Source organism: Chiloscyllium punctatum, chromosome 6 (assembly GCF_047496795.1).
Source record: "Chiloscyllium punctatum isolate Juve2018m chromosome 6, sChiPun1.3, whole genome shotgun sequence".
Classification (NCBI taxonomy): Eukaryota; Metazoa; Chordata; class Chondrichthyes; order Orectolobiformes; family Hemiscylliidae; genus Chiloscyllium; species Chiloscyllium punctatum.
The window spans coordinates 111506015-111523902 of NC_092744.1; positions in this window are offsets into that span (position 1 = coordinate 111506015).

Below are 17888 nucleotides of genomic sequence, written 5' to 3' on the forward strand. Positions count from 1 at the left end.
CACTGCATCTGTTTAATTTCCCATTCTGTCTATTTCTCTGTCTCCTGTAGGTACTCAGGAAAGTCCTGACTCAATAGCCTTCCCAGCTGCTGGGTGGATCGTCCATCACCTCATTGAACACAGTTGGTCTGCCAGAGAGAGACAAAGGGAAAGGAGATCTGGAGCCTTCAATAAATCCTGTAGTGAAGTAAGGTCTCCCACAGTGCAAGAGCAAAGAACAATGAGAGGGCTCCAAACATGTGTGAACACAACATGACATAGATACAGTGCTGGAAGGGAGCACAGTACACACACACACCCCAGGCTCAATCACCACCTCAATGTAAGTTTGTTATATTAAAACTCACTACTCTGCAACAGTCTATCTATGGCATGTATTGTGGTCCAGTGTCTTCAATAATTTTTAATTCCTATAACAGATCCTATCGCTGTAACCTCCTCCCTTCCCGATAGTCCCTCCACATATTTGAAATGTACTGCATTCCAGTCTACCATCCCTATCCCTGTAACTTGGTTCAGTGTCTACAACATTCCTTATCTCGGTGGTCTCCTCCTCCAATAAGGTAAAAACAAGGACTGCAGATGCTGGAAACCAGAGTCTAGATGAGAGTGGTGCTGGAAAAGCACGGCAGGTCAGGCAGCATCCGAGGAGCAGGAAATCGACGTTTTGGGCAAAAGGCCTTCACCAGGAACAGAGGCCGGGACCCTGCAGAGTGGGGAGATAAATGAGAGGGGGTGGGGATGGGGAGAAAGTAGCATAGAGTACAATAGGTGAATGGAATGGGAAAGAAGGTGATAGGTCAGAGTGGAGGATGGGGGAAGGTAGCAAAGAGTACAATGGTTGAATGGGGGAGGACATGGGGGGTGATAGGTCAGAGAGGAGGGTGGAGAGGATAGGTGGGAAGGGAGATAGGCCATTAGGACAGGTCATGAGGGCGGTGCTGAGCTGAAAGGCTGGAGGTGGGGTGAGATGGGGGAAGGGGAAATGAGGAAACTGGTGAAGTCCACATTGATGCCCTGGGGTTGAAGTGTTCCGAGGCTGAAGGTGAGGCGTTCTTCCTCCAGGCATCGGGTGGTGAGGAAGTGGCAGTGGAGGAAGCCCAGGACCTGCATGTCCTCGGCAGAGTGGGAGGGGGAGTTGAAATGTTGGGTCACAGGGCGGTGGGGTAGATTGGTGTGGGTGTACCAGAGATGTTCCCTAAAGCACTCTGCTCGGAGATGTCCAGTCTCCCCAATGTAGAGGAGACCGCATCGGGAGCAACAGATACAATAAATGATATTGGTGGATGTGCAGGTAAAACTTTGGATGTGGAAGGCTCCTTTGGGGCCTTGGATGGTGGTGAGGGGAGAGGTGTGGGCGTAGGTTTTGCAATTCCTGCAGTGGCAGGAGAAGGTGCCAGGAAGGTAGCGTGGGTTTTTGGGGGGCATGGAACTGACTAGGTAGTCACGGAGGGAATGGTCTTTGTGGAAAGTGGAGAGGGGTGGGGAGGGAAATATATCCCTGGTGGTGGGGTCCGTTTGGAGGTGGCGGAAATGGCGGCGAATGATTTGGTTTATGCGAAGGTTGGTAGGGTGGAAGGTGAGCACCAGGGGCGTTCTGTCCTTGTTATGGTTGGAGGGGTGGGGTCTGAGGGCAGAGGTGCGGGATGTGGACGAGATGTGTTGGAGGGCATCTTTTACCACGTGGGAAGGGAAATTCCAATCTCGATAGAAGGAGGCCATCTGGTGTGTTCTGTGGTGGAACTGGCCCACCTGGGAGCAGGTACGGCAGAGGCGGAGGAATTGGGTGTAGGGGTTCGGAATTTTGCAGGCGGTTGGGTGGGAAGATGTGTAATCTAGGTAGTTGTGGGAGTCGGTAGGTTCGTAAAAAATGTCGGTGTCAAGTCGGTTGTCATTAATGGGGATTGAGAGGTCCAGGAAGGGGAGGGAGGTGTCTGAGATGGTCCAGGTAAATTTAAGGTCAGGGTGGAATGTGTTGGTGAAGTTGATGAATTGCTCAAACTCCTCGAGGGAGCACGAGGTGGCGCCAATGCAGTCATCAATGTTGCGGAGGAAGACGTGGGCAGTGGTGCCGGTGTAACTACGGAAGACGGACTGTTCTACGTAGCCAACAAAGAGACAGGCAGAGCTGGGGCCCATACGGGTGCCCATGGCTACCGCTTTGGTCTGGAGGCAATGGGAGGATTTGAAGGAAAAATTGTTAAGGGTGAGGACAAATTCAGCCAAACGTATGAGAGTATCGGTGGAAGGGTACTGTTGTGGATGTCGGGAGATGAAGAAACGGAGGGCTTGGAGGTCCTGGTCATGGTGGATGGAGGTGTAGAGGGATTGGATATCCATGGTGAAGATGAGGTGTTGGGGGCTAGGGAAATGGAGCGTGTGAGTGGTGTCTCAAACGAATGTGGGTAGTTCCTGGACTGGGGGATTGGACAATGTCAAGGTAGGCAGACATGAGTTCGGTGGGGTAGGAGCATGCTGAGAGAATGGGTCGGCCAGGGTGGTCAGGCTTGTGGATCTTGGGAAGGAGGTAGAACCGGGCAGGGGGGATCCAGGACAATGAGGTTGGAAGCTGTGGGTGGGAGATCTCCTCCTGAGGTGATGAGGTTCTGTATGCTCTGGGAGATGACGGTTTGGTGATGGGTGGTGGGTCATGGTAGAGGGGGTGGTAGGAGGAGGTGTCTTTGAGTTGGCATCATGGTTTCAGTGGTGTAGAGGTCAGTGCACCAGACTACCACTGCACCCCCTTTATCTGCTGGTTTGATGGTGAGGTCGGTATTGGAGCAGAGGAAGTGGAGGGCTGCACATTGTGAGGGTGAGAGGTTGGAGTGGGGGAGGGGGTCGATAGGTTGAGGCGGTTAATGTCTCAGTGGAAGTTGGAAATGAAGAAATCGAAGGCAGGTAATAGGCCAGCGCGGGGTGTCCAGGTGGATGGAGTGTATTGGAGGCCGGCATAGGGGTCCTCAGGAAATAGGCGGGAGTCTTCATTGTAAAAGTAAGCTCTGAGGCGGAGGTGGTGGAAGAAGTGTTCGATGTCACGGCGTGTATTAAATTCATTGATGTGTGGACGGAGCGGGATAAAGGTGACGCCTTTGCTGAGGACTGATCATTTGTCCTCAGTGAGGGGGAGGTCAGGGGGATGGTGAAAACTCGGCAGGACTGGGAGCTGGGACCAAGCGTAGGTGTGGAGCTGGGGGAGGCGACGGAGCCTGTAACTGGAGTGGGTGTGGTGTTAGGGGGAATGGGGATGGAGTCATGAACAGGGGTGGTGTTCCCCTCAGGATTCTGGGGGCAGGGATAGTGACGGTGGGACCTGGGGGGGGGGTGTCAGCAAAATGCAGGTGAGTGGCGTTGGTGAGGGCGGAAGTGGTGGCAAACACGGCAGTGGGGGGGCGTGGAAATCACTGAGTGTGTGACATCAACGATGATGTGAGGGGCGGAAGTGATGTCACTTGTGGTGTGTGAGGAATTGTGAGGGGTGGAAATGGCATTTACTTTATTTTAACCAATAATTTCCTGTCACAAATCTATTTGACAATGTCGTATTTTAATTAAACTCAGTCCCTTACTGTTTCTTTCTTTTGGTCTTCATTCACATCTCCACGGTGTTCCAATATTTCAACCTTTCTCTTTGGACTTGGGAATTTCCATTCACCCGAGACCTGTCCCCCTCCTCATCTGTGTCCGTTTATAGCACACTGCATAATCTGGTACCATAGGAGCCTATCCCAATAAAATAGCTCAGTCCTCCCTGAGTACTGGTAGCAGTGCTCACTGGTCAGAACCACTTCTGATGATACCATTGTGTGATCCTGATGCATTCCTGCACTCTGCTGATATCACTGTCTCTCTCCATGTGGTATCCCTCACTGTGTGCGTCTAATTGCTGCCTCTGTCAGTGTCTCTCACTCTTGCAGCTACTCCAGATCCTGAGCTAACAGCATTCTCCACTCCAGAGGGAAGCAATTGCACAGGCCATGGATGGACACTGGGAATTTCCAGATCTCTGTTGGATTCAGTGCCATTCTCCACGTGTAACCTTCATTCCATTAGTCTAATTTCCCATTCTGTCTACTTCTCTGTCTCCTGTACGTATTTCTGTTGTCCCTGACTCAGCAGAGTTCCCAACTCTTATCTCGTCCATCACCATATTGAAGGCAGTTGGTCAGCCAGAGAGAGATGGAGAGGGAGATCTGGAGCCTTCAGTAAATCCTGCAGCCGGTAAGATCACTCACAGTAAACAGCACAGGGAGGAGTTAGTGGACTTTAATTCAGACCCTGAGGGCATGATGTCGGAATAATGCTGGGCAAGAAACATGAGAAAATTCTCAGGCTTCATTATCGCCATCTTGTCTGTAAATTCATCTGTTCCACAGAACCCTCCCTATGTCTGTCAGTTTCTCCATTGTCTGTTTCATCGATACCACTTCCCCTACCTCTATCAGCCCCTACAATCCTGCCTATCCCTGTAAGCTCCTCATATCAGTAAAACTCTCCAAGTTTCTGCCTTTGCCTTTAATCCCAGGTTCTGTCACATCTCTCCTTAACTGAAGAAAAACAACTCTTCAATTCCTTAAGCCATCCCTGTCAGTGTAGTCCTTTCCAGACCTGAAAAACCTCCCTGTCTTTGACTTTTTGAACTCCTACCACCTTCATAATCTCTGTAACCTTCCCGTCACAACAACTAAAAGGCTCTGTACCTTAGTAACCTCCTCCAGCTGTTAGACTCCTCCTTGTCTCTGGGCACAAAGCAGAGTTACCCTGCTTCTCTCATAAATTAGTTTCTGCATTTCTAATGCTGACTGTGAACTCTTCCTGTCTCTAAAACGCACTCAGTCTCTGTAAACTCTGCTGGTCCCGATTGATGTAATTTCCTACAGTAACGACAAACCTTTATACCTTTCATCTCCTCCAGACGCAACCACACAGTTTATTTCTATAACATCTATGAGTGATAGAGTCGTAGAGATGCACAGCACGGAAACAGACCCTTCGGTCCAACCCGTTAATGCCAACCAGATATCCCAACCCAATCTAGTCCCACCGGCCAGCACCCGACCCATATTCCTCCAAATCCTTCCCATTCATATACCCATCCAAATGCCTCTGAAATGTTGCAATTGTACCATCCTCCACCACATCCTCTGGCAGCTTGTTCCATACATGTACCACCCTCTGCGTGAAAAGGTTGCCCCTTTGGGGTCTCTTTTATATCTTTCCCCTCTCACCCTAAACCTATGCCCTCGAGTTCTGGACTCCCTGACCCCAGGGAAAAGACTTTGTCTATTTATCCTATCCATGCCCCTCATAATTTTGTAAACCTCTGTAATGTCATCCCTCAGCCTCCGAAGCTCCAGGAAAAACAGCCCCAGCCTGTTCAGCCTCTCCCTGTAGCTCAAATCCTCCAATCCTGGCAACATCCTTGTAAATCTTTTCTGAACCCTTTCAAGTTTCACAACAATTCTTCCGATAGGAAGGAGACCGGAATTGCACAAAATATTCAAACAGTGGCCAAACCAATGTCCTGCACAGCCGCAACAGGACCTCCCATCTCCTGTACTCAATACTCTGACCAATAAAGGAAAGCATACCAAATGCCTCCTTCACTTTCCTGTCTACCTGCGACTCTACTTTCAAGGAGCTATGAACTTGCACTCCAAGGTCACTTTGGTCAGCAACACTCCCTAGGACCTTACCATTAAGTGTATAAGTCCTGCTAAGATTTGCTAACCCAAAATGCAGCACATCACATTTATCTGAATTAAACTCCATCTGCCAGTTAGCTCATTGGCCCATCTGGTCCAGATCCTGTTGTAACCCTCTTCGCTGTCCACTCCACCTCAAAATTTGGTGTCATCTGTAAACTTACTAACTATACCTCTTATGCTCTCATCCAAATCATTTATGTAAATGACAAAAAGTAGAGGGCCCAGCACCGATCCTTGTGGCACTGCACTGGTCACAGGCCTCCAGTCTGAAAAACAACCCTCCACCACCACTCTCTGTCTTTTCCCTTTGAGCCAGTTCGGTATCCAAATGGCTACTTTTCCCTGTATTCCATGACCTTGCTAATCAGTCTCCCATGGGGAACCTTGTTGAACGCCTTACTGAAGTCCATATAGATCACATCTATCACTCAATCTTCTTTGTTACTTCTTCAAAAAAACTCAATCAAGTTTATGAGACATGATTTCCCACACACAAAGCCATGTTGACTACCCCTAATCAGTCCTTGCCTTTACAAATACACGTGCATCTTGTCCCTCAGGATTCCCTCCAACAACTTGCCCACCGCTGAGGTCAGGCTCACCGGTCTATAGCTCCCTGGCTTTTTTTACCACCCTTCTTAAACAGTGGCACCACGTTTGCCAAACTCCAGTCTTCCGGCATCTCACCTGTGACTATCGATGATACAAATATCTCAGCAAGAGGCCCAGCAATCACTTCTCTACCTTCCCACAGAGTTCTCTGGTACACCTGATCAGTTCCTGGGGATTTATTCACCTTTAACTGTTTCAGGACATCCAGCACTTCCTCCTCTGTAATCTGGACGTTTTGCAAGATGTCACCATCTATTTCCCTACAGTCTATATCTTCCATGTGCTTTTCCACAGTAAATACTGATGCAAAATATTCATTTAGTATCTCCCCCATTTTCTGCGGCTCCACACAAAGGCCGCTTTGCTGATCTTTGTGGGGCCCTATTCTCTCCCTATTTACCCTTTTTTCCTTAATATATTTGTAAAAACCCTTTGCATTCTCCTTAATTCTATTTGTCAGACCTATCTCATGTCTGCGTTTTGCCCTCCTGATTTCCCTCTTAAGTATACTCCTACTTCCTTTATAGTCTTCTAAGGATTCAATCGATCTATCCTGTCTATACCTGACATATGCTTCCTCCTTTTTCTGAACCAAACACTCAATTTCTTCAGTCATCCAGAATTCCCTATACCTACCAGTCTTCCCTTTCACCCTGACAGGAATAAACTTTCTCTGGACTCTTGTTATCTCATTTCTGAAGGCTTTCCATTTTCCAGCCATCCCTTCAGCTGCGAACATCTGCCTCCAATCAACTTTCGAAAATTCTTGCCTAATACCGTCAAAATTGGCCTTTCTCCAATTTAGAACATCAACTTTTAGATTTGGTCTATCCTTTTCCATCACTATTTTATAACAAATAGAATTATTGTCGCTGGCCCCAAAGTGCTCCCCCACTGACACCTCACTCACCTGCCCTGCCTTATTTCCTAAGAGTAGGTCAAGGTTTGCACCTTCTCTAGTAGGAACGTCCACATCCTGAATAAGAAAAATGTCTTGTACACACTTAAGAAATTCCTCTCCATCTAAACCTTTATCACTATGGCAGTCCCAGTCAATGTTTGGAAAATTAAAATCCCCTACCATACCTACCCTATTATTCTTACAGATAGCTGAGATCTCCTTACAAGTTTGTTTGGCAATTTCCCTCTGACTATTGGGGGGTCGATAATACAATCCCAACAAGGTGATCATCCCGTTCTTATTTCTCAGTTCCACTGAAATAACTTCCCTGGATGTATTTCTGGGAATATCCTCCCTCAGCACAGCTGCAATTCTATCCCTTATCAAAAATGTCACTCTCCCTCCTCTGTTGCCTCCCTTTCTATCCTTCCTGTAGCATTTGTATCCTGGAACATTAAGCTGCCAGTCCTGCCCATCCCTGAGCCATGTTTCTGTAACTGCTATGATATCCCAGTCCCATGTTCCTAACCATGCCCTGAGTTCATCTGCCTTCCCTGTTAGACCCTTTGCATTGAAATAAATGCAGTTTAATTTATTAGTCCTACCTTGTCCCTGCCTGTCCTGACTGTTTGACTCACTTCTGTTCTCAGCTGTACGCATCTCAGATTGAGCTCCCAAAATCCTCCCTGTGATTGTTAGCACGTCCCATCCCTGCATTGCTCCAAAATCCCTGTAAAGACCTCCCCTTCCTAAAACCCACCCTGTATCTGTCACCTGCCCCAGCTTCCACAACCCTCCCTATCTCTGTAAGACACCCCCCACATCCCCGTCCCAGTTACGACAGCCCGCTGTACCACTAAATGCCAGTAGTCGCTATAATATCAGAGTAAGGTGTGAAAGCAGTAATACTGTACTTGGTTAAGGATCAGTCGTGATCATATTGAATGGTGGGACTGACTCTGTGGTCAAATGGCCGATACCTGCTCTTCTTTCTTGTGCTTCTGTATAAACTTACTATCTATATAAGCTCCTTCAGTCCCCACAGCCCTCCCTATCTCCATAAACTCCTTCAATCCCCACGACTCTTCCTATTTATGTAACCTGAATCATTTCCCACAAACCTCCCCAACTCCATAACCTCCAAAAGGCCCCACGACCATCCCTCTCTCCATAATCTCATAATCTCCTTCAATCCCCATGATCCTCCTGATTTGTACAACCTCCTTCGGGCCCAACAGCCCTGCAGATCTCTTTGGCCCCTTTCAGGCCCCACAGCACTCCCTATCTCCATAATGTTCTTCAGTCCCCACGACCCTCCCTATTTCCAACACCTCTATTACCTGCTGATCCTGTGAGCCACCTTTTTCAGATTGATAAACACGAACTCCCATAACCCTTTCTGCTGCCAGTCTGAAACCAAACAGAGATAAATTGATAGTAGGTCGGGAGCTGAAATATGTTTGAAAGGATATGTCAATGAACAATAACTGGACACTTCCAAAAGCTTTTAATAAAAAGAGAATGTGTTTTTGAGCCTATTGGATTTTATTTTTATTGATGAGAATGTAAATGGCAGAGTAGGTACGGGTGTAGGAGTGGTTGTACCGAGGAAACGGTTTATTTGAATTTTCAGAAACCTTCACACAAGTTTCAATAAGGACTAAGGAGTAACTGGTAGAGAATAGGGCACCTTAACTGTCAGGAGGTGGGTGAGATATTAGTCAAAATAGTGTTGTCAGAATTTACTGTGGAGAAAGACATGGAAGCTCGGGAACTTGGGGAAATAAATAGTGATGTCTTGGAAAGAATCCTCACCAGAGAAGAGAAAGTGCTGGAATCTTAAAACAAATAAAGCTAGATCAATCCTTAGCATCTCGTTAGGTCTATCCTTGAATATTAAGGGAAGCTCGGGAAGAGATTGCAGTGTCCCTAACAGAGATACTTCTATTATCAACAAACACAATGAGTTACTGGAAGACTGGAGGGTGGCTAATGCTATTGCATCATTTAAGGACTGCAGGGAAAAGCCAGGAAATCACAGCCCCGTGAGCCAGTGCTGGGTAAGTTGTTGGAGGAGATTCTGAGAGAAAGGAGCTACATATATTTGGAAATGCAAGGGCTGATTAGAGATAGTCAGCATGGCTTTGTGAGTGGGAAACAGTGTTTCACAAACCGTTTGACTCTTCGAGGAGTTGACAAAGAGATAGATGAAGGCAGAGCACTCAGCGTTGTCTACATGAACTTCAGCAAATCATTTGACAAGGTTCCAAGCGATGTAGAACATCTAGTCAAGACGAAGAAGGAAGCTAACTTAAGTTTGAGGAACCAAGGATCAGAAGCAGGGTCCTAGAGAGTTACATGGGGCAGCACGGTGGCTTAGTGGTTAGCACTGCTGCCTCATATCACTAGGGACGCGATTTCAATTCCAGCCCCAGGCGACTGTCTATGTGGAGTTTGCACATTCTCTCCATGTCTGCGTGGGTTTCCGACAGGTGCTCCGGTTTCCACCCACAGCCCAAAGATGTACAGGTTAGGTGAATCAGCCATGCGTTGTTCAAGAAAGGGAATAGAGATAATCCTGGGAATCACAGACCTGTCAGTCTTCTGTCTGTGATGTGCAGATTATTGGAGAGGACTCTGAGAGACAGGATTTATGATACCTTGGAAAACCATAGTTTGATTAGAGAAAGTCATCATGACTTGGTAAGGGACAGGTCATGTCTCACAAATCTTATTGAATCCTTTGAGAATGTGACAAAACACATTTATGGCTCATTGAGAAAGTACAGAGCATGGGATACAGGGAAACCTGCCTGTCTGGATAGAGAATTCCTGGCCCATAGAAGACAGAGGGTGATGACAAATGGAAATCATTCAGCCAGGAGCTCAGTGACCAGTGGGTTTCTGCAGGGAGAGGTCAAAACGTCTCTGCTCTTCGTGATTTTATGAATGAGTTGGATGTGTGAGTGGAAGAGTGGGTAAGTAAGTTTGATAATGACACGAAGGTTGGTGGAGTGGTGAATAGTGTGGATGTCTGCTGGAGGTTGCAATGGGACATTGACAGGATGTAGAGCTGGGCTGAGAAGTGGCAGATGAAGTCAAATCTGGAAAAGTCTGAAATGATGCATTTTGGAAGGTGAGACTTGAATCAGAATACAGGGGTAAAGGCAGAATACTGAATAGTGTGGAGGAACAGATGGATCTTGGATTCCATGACCAGAGGTCCATCAAATTTGCAACCAAGCTGATCGTGTTGTTAAAAAAGAATATGTTGTATTGGCTTTCATGAGCTGGGGGATTGAGTTTTAAAGCCATGAGGTTATGCTGCAGCTCTATACAGTCCTGTTTAGATCCCAATTAGAATATTGTGTTCAGTTCTGGTCCCTTCATTTCAGGAAGGATGTGGAAGCTTTAGAGAGGGTAAAGAGGAGATTTACCAGAATGCTACCTGGACTGGAGGGCATGTCTTATGGAGAAAGGTTGAGGGAGCTAAGGCTTTTCACATTGGAGTGAAGAAGGATGAGGGGTGATTTGATAGAGGTGAACAAGATGGTGTGAGGCAAAGATAGAGTGAACAGTGAGAGACCTTTTTATCCCATGGCATACATGGTACAAGGGGGCATAATTGTAAGGTGATTGGAGGATGGGTAAGGGGAGATTTCAGATATAGGTTCTTTACGCAGAGAGTGGTGGGTGGGTGGAACGGATAACTTAACAGACTCTTCGATAGGCACATGGATGTTAGCAAAATGAAGGGTATGTAAGTTAGTTTGATCTTACAGTCGGGTAAAAGATGGGCATGGCATCATGGCCGAAGGGTCTTGTGCTGTACTGTTCTGTGTTCTACGTTCTGTCTGGTAAAGTGGGTAATAAGCTCAGATCAATGTAAAAGGATATGGCATTCAGGAGGAGCTAGTCAACTGGATACAAAATTGGGCTTGATGGTAGGAGACAGAGGGTGATGGGAGACATGTTGCCTTTCTGACTGGAGACATGTGACCAGCGGTGAAGTGGGTCCCCTGTAGTTTGTCATTTGGATAAATCGTTTGGATGGGAATATTGGATTTGTGGTAAGTTTTTTGAGTGATACTGAAATTGTTGGAAAATTGGACAGTGAAGAAAGTTATCTATGATACAACAGGACGAATAGTACACTGGGATAGTGGGCTGAAGTATCGCAGATGGAGTTTAATTAGATAAATGTGAGGTGTTCCATTTTGGTGAAACAAACCAGGGTGGGACCTATACAGTTAATGTTTGGGCCCTGGGTAGTGTTGTCAGTCAGAGTCCCAGGGATGCAGGTAGACAGTTCTTTGTAAGTGGTGTCACAGGTAGACAGGCTGGTGAAGCAGGCGTTTGGGATGGTTACTTTCTTTGGGCAGATCATTGCGAGTAGAAGTTGGGAGGTCATGTTGTGGCTGTACAGGACGTTGGTGAGGCCACCATAAAAGCATTGATGACCAGTAGGAAGTACTCATCTGGGTCACTTACGTCCTTTAGAGAAGAACATCTGACATTCTAACCTGGTCTGGCCTGCATGTGACACCAGACCATCAGCAATATGGTTGACTCTGTGCTATACTCTGGGTAATTAGCAGTGGGGCAAAGAATGTTGGTCCAATCAGTGACATCCACATCCCATACATATATCCCTCCCTATCTCTGCAAACACCTCCAGCTGCAGCAATCCTACTGGCTTTTTAACACCGTTCAGACCCTATCCACTCTCTGTAACACTCTCACCACCTCCAGCACCTTCAGCTCTCCTGGTTCCTTTTGTGACATAAAACCTTGACAATTATTCCCTCTTCCATTTGACCTCCTCCTGCGAGCGGGCCCTTTGCAATCCCTTTCACACTTCATCCTAAAACATTCTCTCACTTCAGGATTTTAAGTTCTTTTTGGTGATCCACTAAGCCCGATAATCTAATATGATCCTTTTTACTTGAGTGAGAGACCGATGGGGATTTTTTGCCGAGGATTTGTCTGTTTCAACGGAATGTCCTTTTGTTGTTTGTTTTACACTGCTCCTTGAAATGTTTTCCACTCTTCATTGACAGGCACATGTTTCAGTCTGTTTCGCCTGTTTATCTTGGTCTGTTCTCCTCTCAAACTCAAACTCGTGCTATTGTTTATTTTTGTTTCTACTTGTAGTTTTTTCCTTTCTGTGATTCACTTTAAAACTTTATATTTCTTTAAACTGCACTTTATCACAATCTCCCAGAGGATCTCTCCCGGTGACGTTACTCATTCACGAAGTTTTATTGCACAATGGTCGCTCTGAGATAGTTATGTCCCTAGCCAGTTGCACAATTTGCTATTCAAAGAAACACTGAAAACTCATTCTCTGAACTCCTCTTCCAATGTCACTCTTGCCAGTGTGACTGTCCCACATTTTGTGAATATTGATGTTTCCCCAAATTATCACAATTTGTTTGTAAAAATAATTCCAATGAGTTCCTGTTTAATGCAGTGATGAGCAACGGAATGCTGTTTGGTGACTAAAACAGTTCTGCAGCTTGTGTCCTTGGCAAGTAGTAGCCAGAATTTACGTTCAGTCTGACTCTACTTCATGATCTGAGTTCAAATGATTTCTCTGTAATACCTTTCTTATGCATTATTGTTAGCGTTACCCATTTTGCCTGCATTTGCACAAGGTTGTGATCCATTGAATATTTATGTCCACCTTTTGTTCACCCTGTAACCATATCTCTCTGGTGTCTAAACCTCTTTTATCTCAGTGTCACAAATCCATCTGCCTTATTGATAAGACTTCGTCCATTCAAAATAAAACATAATTGACTCTTTCCCACAATTTCCTGTCACAAACCTGTTCACTGATGTCCAGTTTTAGTTAATCGCTGTCCCATCCTGTACCTTTCTGATTGTCTTCAGCCACATCCCCATACTGTTTCGATGCTTCACCTTTTCTTTTTGTATTTGGAAAGCTCCTTTCACCTGGACCCTGACCCTACATCCTATCTGTCAGTTTAAAGCCCTGTCCATAAACCTACTGACATGATTGGCCAGGAAACTGGTCCCAGCACGGTTCCAGTGGGCCCATCCTATTGGATTTTTTTATAAATCAGGTAGGGGATGTGGGTGTCTCTGGCTGACCAGCCTTTATTGCCTATCCATAGCTGCCCGTGAGCTGAGTAGCTTGCTCGGCCATTTCAGAGGGTTATTGATAGGCAAACACTTTGCTGGGGGTGTGTCGTACAGACCACGTGAGGATGATCAGATCTTGTCGAAAGGACAGTGGGCGGCACGGTGGCTCAGTGATTAACACTCCTGCCTCACAGCACCAGGGTCCCAGGTTGGATTCCAGCCGCGGGCGACAGTGTGGAGTTTGCACATTCTCCCCGTGTCTCCGTGAATTGCCTCCGGATGCTCCGGTTTCCTCCCACAGTCCAAAGACGCGCAGGTCAGGTGAATTGGCCATACTGAATTGCCCATAATGTTAGGTGTATTAGGTCGAGGGAGATGGGTCTGAGTGGGTTACGCTTTGGAGGGATGGCATGGACTGGTTGAGTCAAAAGGCCTGTTTCCACACTGTAGGGAATCTAATCGAAGGGATTGTGATTTTTGTACATCAACAATGGTTTCATATTTGTTTATGGATTGTTAATTGCTATTTTTAAAATTATTGATTTTAAATTCCACCATATCTTAAGGTGGGATTCGAACCTGCCGCCCCTGAACATTAACTGGGGTTTTGGACAAATGCCCTAACAATAATGTTATTAGGCCATTACTTCACCTGCTCACTGGTTGCTCATCCCTGAGAACTGACACATGAAGCTAAACCCATTCTTACAACATGATTGTGTGATCCTGAAGCCTTCCAGCACGCTGGTGATATCACTCAGTCTCTCTCCAAGTGGTATCCCTCACTGTGTGGGTCTAAGTGCTGCCTCTGTCAGTGTCTCATACTCTTGCAGCTACTCCAGATCCTGAGCTAACAGAATTCTCCACTCCAGAGAGACGCAACAGCGCAGGCCAGGGATGGAGTTTGGGATTTTCCAGATATCTGTGGGGCTCATTTCCATTCTCCTTGTGTAGCCCTCACTGCATCAGTCTAATTTCCCATTCTGTCTATCTCTCTGTCTCCTGTAGGTACTCAGGAAGCTGCTGACTCAATCGACTTCCCAATTGTTGTGTGTCTCATCCATCGCCTCATTGAAGATGGTTGGTCAGCCAGAGAGGCAAAGGGAAGGGAGATATGGAACCTTCAATAAATCCTGCAGTGAGGTAAGATCACTCATAGTGCACAGAGCAGACAGCAATGAGAGGGCTCCAAACATCGCTAACAAGACATGACATCGATACAGTGCTGTATGGGGAGCACAGTATAGACATACCCCATGCTCAATTACTTTAACTTATGTTGAACTGAGACAGCATCGGGAGTTCATAGTTATCAATCCAGTCCTGTGCTGTCTTAGTGAGCATCAGTACAACAGAGGGGAGAGTAGGCATCCGAAAAGAGGTTGGGAATGCTGCCTGGGATCTTTCTGTTCTGTGTTCTCCCTCCAACACTGTACTAAGACTCACTACTCTGCAACATTGTATCTGTGGCATGGCTTGTGCACCAGTGTCTTCAGTCATTTTTAACTCCTATAATAGTCCCTGTCCCTGTAACCTCCTCCCTTCCCGATAGTCCCTCCACATATTTGAAATGTACTGCATTCTGGACTACCGTCCCCACCGCTGTAACTTGCTTCAGTGTCTACAACATGCCATATTTTGGTACACTAATCCTCTTTAACTGGATACAGAGTGATACAGCACAGAAACAGAACCTGTGGTCCAACTTCTCAATGCTGCCCATGTTACCTAAACTGAATGAGTCTCATTTGCCTGCCTTTGGCCCTTAGCTCTTCAAACCTTCTCCTCTCCATGTACCTGCCCAAATGTCTTTTCCATGCTGTAATTGTTCTTGTTTCTCCCATGTGCCTGAGGCAGTCTGTTCCGTTTATGCACCATCCTCTGTGGTTAATGTTCCCCCTCAGCTCCCTCTTTAAATCCTTGCTCTCTCACCTCCTGTTTATACCCTCTAGTTTTGGACTCACCTATCCTTGGATGTTCACCATTCTTAGGGTCACCCAATGGCTTCCTTTGCCCAAGGGAAATATTTAGGACAATGTTACAAGTATCTCCAACATATGTAACAAAGTGTTGGCCAATGTCGGCAAATGTGCCAAATGTCGCTTTCCCCACCCTGTCCACCCGTGATGCCACTTCCGAGGAATAATGTTACTTGCACCCCCTGGTCTCTCTCTCTCTCTCTCTCTGTTCAACAACCCTGGCCAGAGCCCTTCCATTAACTGTATTAGTCCTCCCTGGTTTGTCTTAACAAAATCCAACACCTGAATTAAACTCCATCTTTCATTCCTTGGTCCACTGGCCCAGTTGGTCAAGATCCCCTTTGATAACCGTATTTACTGCCCACTACACCATTCATTTGATCATCAACAAACTATCGCACAATCACTCCTATATTTACAACCAAATCGTTGATGTAGATGATGCACATCAGTGGACCCAGCCCTGATCCTTTCTTCAATAATGGAATCAAACCATATTCTTGTCATAGAGCCATACAGCATGGAAACTGACCCTTCAGTTGATACCCACCATAATCTAAAACTAAACTCTTCCCAGCTGCCTGTTGCTGGCCCATATCACTCCAACCCTTCCCTATTCACCTGTTTATCCAAATATCTTTTAAATGTTGTAATTGTACCCACATCAACCCCTGTCTCAGGAAGTTCATTCCACATTCAAACCACCCTCTGTGTAGCAAATTGCCCCATATCTTTTTTTTTTAACATCTCTCTCCTCTAACCTTAAAAATGTGATCCCTCCTCTTGAGACTCCCCCATCCTGAGGAAAAGGCAAGTACCATTAAATTGATCTATATACCTCATTTTTTTCATAAACCTTTATAGCATCATTTCTCAACCTCCAGGCTCCAGTGAAAAAAGACTCAGCCTATCCAGCCATTTTTCCGAACTCAAGCCTTGTATACCCAGCAATATCCTGGTAAATCTCTTCTGAATGTCCTGCAGCTTAATAATATCCTCCCTATAACTGGGCGACCAGAACTGGACAGAGTATTGGAGAACAGGCCTCACAAATGTCTGTGCAATCTCAACATGACGTCCCAAATCCTCCACTCAATGGACTGAGCAATAGTCAGGCATGCCAAGCACTGTCTTATCCATCCTGTGATGCAAACTTCAAGAATTATGTACCTGAACCCGGAGGTCCCTCTGCTCTAAAACACTAACCAAAGACTTAACATTAATTGTATAAGCTCTACCCTTGTTTGTTTTACAAAATACATTACCTCGTATTTATTCAGATTGAATTCCATCTCTAGTTTTTCAGCCCATTCACTCCCTTCATCAAGATCCCTTTGTACTCTCAGAAAACCTCCTTCACTGTCCATGATGCCACCCTCCAGCCTGCCAGCCCATCACACATGGCTGTCAGTAGTACACATACCTTTGCTAGGGGCTCCACAATGTCTTCCCCAGCATCCCACAGTGTCCTGTGATACATTTAATCAGGTTCTGGGACTTGCCATAGCTTTGTGTTTTAAATCCTCCAGCACCACCTCTTTTATAACATGCACTCTTTTCAAGTCATAGAGATGTACAGCATAGAAACAGATCCTTCGGTCCCCAACTCGTCCAGGCTTACCAGAAGATCTAAGTAAATCCATTCCCTTTTCCAGCATTTGGCCCATATATGTCTACACCCTTACTATTCAGATGCCCATCCAGATACCTTTTAAATGTTGTACTTGTATCAGTCTGCATTACTTTCTCTCTCAGCTCATTCCATACAACTATCACCATGTGTGTGAAGAAGCTGTCCCTTCAGTCCCTCTGGAAAACATTCACCTCTAACCTTAAACCTATGCCGTCTAGTTTTGGACTCCCCAACTTCTGGGAAAAGGCCTTGAATGCTTACCCTATCCATGCCCCTCATGTTCATATAAACCTCTGTAAGGTCACCCCTCAGTCTCAGATTCTCCAGTGAGAGGAACCCCAGCTGATTCAGCAACAACCCGGGCAAAATCTTGTTAATCTTTTCTGAGCCCTTTCAAGTTTCACAGCATCCTTCCTGTCGCAGAGAGACTGGAATTGCAGAGAACTCCAATTGTGGTCAAACATATTACTCTTGGTCCCTGAGTTCCCCAGTCTTTCTCCACAGTAAGTTCAGAAGTGAAAAAAATTGTTTAGATTCTTAGCAAATATCCTGCAGTTCCACACATCGATGGCCTCATTGATCTTCAATGGACACTATTTTGTCCTGAGTTACTTAAGCATTCTTAATATACTGATACAATCACTTTTGGATTCCCCTTTCCTTCTCTGCTGAGTCTATTTCATTTAGCCTTTCTCTATTCCTGTTTTCTACTCAAAGTGTATTCCTACAGCCCCTGTATATCCTCAGGGATTCCCTTAATCTAGCTGGCTATACCCTACATGTGCCCCCTTTTCCTTGACCAGACCCTCAATAGACAGTCAGTGTTTCTGAATGCTGTCAGCATTGACCTGCACACAAACAGGAAAATGCTGGCGCTGATCGATCAGTTTATCTCACTTTTAAAATATTCTCACTTGCCAAACTTCTCTTTCCCTGTAAATAATTACCTT